The sequence below is a fragment of the Nelumbo lutea genome, chromosome 5, assembly GCF_056320005.1.
Source record: "Nelumbo lutea isolate HS-2025 chromosome 5, American lotus-T2T, whole genome shotgun sequence".
In the NCBI taxonomy this organism is placed as follows: domain Eukaryota; kingdom Viridiplantae; phylum Streptophyta; class Magnoliopsida; order Proteales; family Nelumbonaceae; genus Nelumbo; species Nelumbo lutea.
Window position 1 is genome coordinate 70,356,164 of NC_142688.1, and position 5,773 is coordinate 70,361,936.

Below are 5,773 nucleotides of genomic sequence, written 5' to 3' on the forward strand. Positions count from 1 at the left end.
TCTCAAAACTGTTCGAATTTGGTTTTAATGAATTCCATTTTTTCTTTTTAATTTATTAATTTTATATTTCTGTAACTCCCCTTTGTGTTCTCTCTCCCGGATCTGAGTACATAATTATTTTTCCCTTGCTTCACTATGGATACGACCCGCTCTCATCACTTTACTGCATTAATACTTGTTTGAGAATCAGAATAAAATTATAAACGTTTAAACTGGTATTCTGGAGTGTTTAACGATAAGCTTCCGAACACACCAAGTTTTTGGTGCCATTGCCAGGGAAGCACAGAGAAAATTATTTATTTGTTTTATCCGGATCTGTTTCATTATTTTTTATTTTTATTTTATTACTTGATCCATTGTCTTAGTTTAATTCTTGTTTCTCTTTGATTCTATAGGACGGAATAGCAAAAGGGGGGGGTACCGGAGTGTTGTAGGACTACGGGACAAAAGAGAAGACAAGGGAAATTGGATTGCATTTCAAGTGTAGTCATCCCATTTTATTTTTAATTTTTTAATTTTTATTTTTTAACTCTTTTTTTGGTAGAATAGTGATTTTTTATTTTTAATTAATTTTTCTTTTAGATCCAATTATTTTTTTAGTATTATCTTTTCTTCAGTTTTGTATCTAGATCTATTTTTCTTTCTTTATTTTAATTTCATGTTCGAATTTCTGTCTTGATAGTTTTGTTTGTTTCTATTATTTCAAATAAAAAATAGAAAAAATATTTATTTTATTTTATTTATTGCCGCATAATTTTCTTTTTTTCATTTTATTTTCAGTTTAATTTTTAGAATAGCAATTTTCTTGTTAGAATTTATTTTGGTAGTTGTTAATCATTTTAGCATAATTTTTTTCTTTTATTTTCTGCTTGTTATAATTATTTGTTGCTTTATTTAATTTCCTTTTTTGATTGAATAATTAATCATTAAATATGAAATTGTTTAAATTTTTGAATTTGATTTTAAATTTTTAATTCGAATTCCAAAGTTTGAAATTTAAATTTAAATTTTTGAATTTCCGAAAAAGTTATAAAAATGTAAAAAATCAAAAAATATAAACAATTTTTTTAATTTTTTTTTTTTGCATTTGCATTCCATTATTTAGGGTTTGATATTCTAGAGCATTGCTTCATATAGGTTTATTTATTTGCTGAAATTAATATAGTTAGTTGTGAATGTTTTTGGTGCTCTTTTTATTATTTTAATTGTTCCTTTTGCTTAGTTGTTTGCTTTATTCTTTTAGGTTTAATTGCTGAATTGCATCTTAGAAATATTTGTTCATGCATTGTAGTTAGTTTCATTTTGTTGTATTTATTTTATCTTTCCATTAATTCATTTAAGGGCATCCAACCTAAATAAAATAAGATAGGGATTTATCACCCTTCCTTGGCCCAAAAATCACCACCTTTCACATGCAGTTCACCCTAACCCTAATTTAAAATTTTGATAGAAAGATCCTTTGGGGAAGCATCACATTTGGTTCAAAGGTGTGTTGAATTTTAGGAGAGCTTGAATTATTTTCCATAACTGGTGGTTGGTGTCTAAGGAAAGAGGCTAAACGGTTAAGCTTAAGCGGGTTTTGTGGTTACTTAATTGGGTCCTTGCGAGTGCAAGGGGAACCTCCCACATTCCCACTTCTTACCTTGCTAACCAATGGAAGTGGTGTAATTCCATGTGAACCTAAGAGGATTCACATTGGTTGGACCACTAGTTTAGGAAACCCTAGGTCAGCCCCTAGGTCGTGTGATTGATTTGTTTGCCTTTTAAAAAAAAAATCCAACTTGAATTTAGATTTTAGGAATTTAAATTTCAAAGGCTGAGTTTGAATTTAAATTTCAAAAATTTAAATTTCGAAAACAAAAAGAGAAAGTTTCAAAAGTTGAGTTTAAATTTCAGCATTCAAGTTTAAAATCCACATTTGAAATTAAACTCAAACTTTTAATAAATAAGAAGAAAAGGGACTTCTGTGTTGTATGTTGGGAAGGAGATCTCTAAGGAGATAAACTATTGAACCTATACCTGAAATATAGAGAAACCTCCATCATCAACACTGAAATCATATGGTTGAAATCAATGATGCCCAACCTAGAAAGTTGAAGGAATACTTCACTCCAACACAATACAACCCTTCATCTTGCACTCAATTACCTGATACTCAAGCGTTACAGTATGAAATTAAGTCAAGTACAATCCACATGCTCCCATCCTTCTATGGGAACCCAAGCGATGACCCATGCAAGCACATAGATGAGTTCTGGGAAATATGTTCAATTGTAAGGATTCAGAATTTCAATGATGATGCCCTTAGATTGACTCTTTTACCCTTCTCTTTGAAGGATAAGGCCAAGCATTGGTTAGGGACTATAGGGAGACCCATTAGGACTTGGGCAGAAATGCAACAAGAATTCCTTAGGAATTTCTATCCTATAGGCAAAACCAATACTATGAGGAGAGCTATCACGGGATTCACGCAAACAATGGGTGTACAAATTCATGAGGCTTGGGAGAGGATGAAAGAGTTAATGAGAAAATGCCCACACCATGGTCTGTCCCAGTGGCAAATTGTCTAGGCCTTGTATGAAGGACTAACAGATCAATACAGGCAGATGGTAGATGCATCATGTAGGGTGCGTTTATGTGCAAGAGCGAGGATGAAGCTTATAATCTTTTCGAAACCCTGAGTGAGAAAACTATCAATAATGCGTCTTTGTATTCTTATGAAAGGTCGATGGGACCCTCAATGAGGGCAAGGCTCTATGAGGTCAAAATTAATATAGAGCTTGAGGCAAAAACGGATTTGAATGTCATTTCTAAAAGGTTGGATAGAGTAGACCTTCTAGCCCAGAAACTCGACCAGTTTTTCACTCTTAACCAACAATTGGGCCCATCTACCTCTTATCCTAAAGTATGTTCCATTTGTGCCAGCCCAACCCACCATGTTGATGACTATCCTACTGCGGCCCACTTTCCACCTTTTATCCAAAAACAAATCCAAGCAGCCCAAAGTTTCTCAAGGCCTACTAATGATCCATATTCTAATACTTATAACTCAGGGTGGAGAAACCATCCTAACTTTTCTCGGAGGACAATCAACCCAATGTACAATTTCATCAGCATCCATCCAACTCCATGGCCCAACAGTTTCAAAGGCTAGTAATACAAAACCAGTTCCAGAAGATGTACACTAGGAGTCAACTGGCCCAACTATATTAGAGCTACCCGCAACCCCCTCAATCCCGATCAGTAGATGATCAATTTATGAAGCTGAAGCAGTTGATCCTAAATCAACAATAGTCCATTGCTAGGTTAGAAATCTAAATAGAACAGCTAGATAAAGCTAATGCAAGGAGGGCAATTGGGCAACTACTGAGTCAACCGGTTGCAAACCCTAGGAATCAGCCACCGGGTTTTTCTCATAAAATTCAACCACCTCCTCAGAATCCCTAATTTGAAGATGCTAAAGCTATAACAACTTTAAGGAGTGGGAAAATTTTGGAAGACCCATATGAGAAAGAAAGTAAAAAAGAAGAAAAGGAGTCAGAAAACCCTAAGTTGGGGGGGGGGGGGGAGAGAAGAAGAAAGGGAAAACTTAAAAGAGCCTAAAGTGAACCAATATGTAGTCTCCATTCCAACCACACTCACAGTCGGGCTGTCACGGAAAAAGAAAGAGATTCGCAATGAGGAGATCATGGAACTTTTCAAACAAGTATACATTAATATCCCGCTCCTCGATGCGGTTCAACATGTCCAGGCTTATGCATAGTTTCTGAAATAGCTATGCACCCAAAAGAGGGAGCCACAATCGGCCCCACAGAAAATGATGCTCTCAATAGATGTGAGTGCGGTCCTCCTAGACCAATTTTCCCACAAAATGAAAGACACGGGTTCTCCTCTTATTAGCAGTATAATTTCTGAATCACCTTTGATAGGACCCTATTGGATCTAGGGGCTAGTGTGAACCTTCTTCCATCCATTATTTATGAAAGGTTTAGGGTCGACGGTCCTCCTTCTGCGCAATCAGCTTCAAACTTGATGAAATAAAATAGAAAAACCCTAATTTTCTATTAATATTATATCAAATCGAATTCCTATACATTCAGGCTAGAAATTTTAAAAAAATTAATTACAGACCATAATGTAAAGAACTGCAAATCGCAATTTTTCTGCGCCATTAAAGAATGTGATCTACACCATCGAATAACCCATAAATCAAGATAAATAAAAATAACAATTCTAAATATATATCAGATTTAAAAAATAATAATTTCATATCAATTGCCCTTAATCTAGGAACTGGTTTCCCAAAAAAAACCATTATCTTCACAAATTGGGTAGAACGCCTCCTGCCCATTTTGTGTAGTTTCAAATCTAATCAATTTCGATTCAAGATTTGAACCTGGCTCTGAAACCATTGAAGGGATGAGAGATCCATCATATGGATAGCCGAACTATGTAGGTAGAGAGGGAAAATTTTCAAAAATTTCTCTCTCTCCCATATGGGAATCACATTCCCTATTTTAGAAATCTGCATTTTCAATGATCAATCTTGAACCTAAACCGTGCCAGATCTGAACTCCCAACGAAGGTGTTCACGCCCAAGGAAAACGCCAAAGATTGCTCCCATTGAAGATGACACAACATAGGGTGGAGCAGAATCAACAGATGGTTTTCAGCAAGAACCAAATTCTTTAGCAAGAATTCGATGGAGGGTGAGGGAGCACGACTTTAGATCAATTTTTCACCAAAAACTGAAATCAAGAATTCTTCTTGATAGCTTCTATAGGTGGAGATCAAACTGGCTATGGTGGCAGCAATAGGAGGCAAAAGTAGAATATGGCGTTAGTCTAACTGGAGTTGTCTTCTCTCTTGAATCTGTAATTTGATAGTAGGGGTAGTAGGGTTCGCCCTCCTCCTCTATTTATAGCCTTAAAAAGAGCTTCTCCTAATCCCATTAGAAATTCCCTAATCTAAATCTTATTTGGATTTGGACTCTCTTTTAGAGGTAAACATAAACCCTTATCTAATCTGCAGATAAATATCAGCCCTCCCAATCTTATTAGGAGTTTCCTAATCCAAATCATTATTTGGATCTGGACTCTCTGAGTGGATTGGGATAACTCCCTATCCTATTTGCTAATCTAAATCCCAGAACCACCCCTTCTTTAAAAAATCATATTATACCAGTTCGAATTGGGTTTTGGGCCCATTAAGTCCATGTGCTCAGATATCTTCCAACCAGCTGCCCACTTGGGTATCCTTGTATGGCGTGGGACCCAAACATTGATCTACACATCAGCCACATGGGTTCATCCCAGCCTCTGTTACAAGGCCTGGCCAAATTCACTGTAGGAAACAGTGAACCCCTGAGCCCATCACCATGGGCTCTTAATGGGCCCAACATTTACACTAAATGGTCCTTGGGTCAAGCCACCTTATAAAAACCCAATGACTGTGGAAGATGCGAGATTAGCCCATTAGGTATTACCCTCAATGGTCTTACACTTAGCCTCTCAGTCCATAATAATCAAACACTGCCCGACAAGAGAGGACCTCTTCCTCGGCTGCAAGGAACAGTGTTGCACTCTCAACTCACATGGATCTCAGGAATTAAAACCTTTTGCAAACATTTTGAAACCATAATATATATATATATATATTGCAAAACAAATTTCAACGGTTGAAATCAAATGCCGACAGTTTTGGTTTCCATTAGAGAGAGTGCATCCCTAATCATTCACTTTGTCCGACAAAGGGGCTGATCCTATCACTATGA

At 36.1% G+C, this 5,773-nt stretch overlaps 1 non-coding gene across 1 annotated transcript; it reads right to left on the reverse strand.

Moving 5' to 3' along the window:
* Positions 1-2,441: 2,441 nt before the first annotated feature.
* LOC148852843 (small nucleolar RNA R71) lies at positions 2,442-2,548 on the reverse strand. Its single transcript, XR_016100104.1, has one exon. It is a non-coding gene; the product is annotated as a small nucleolar RNA R71 (small nucleolar RNA).
* Between the last annotated feature and the right edge of the window lie 3,225 nt (positions 2,549-5,773).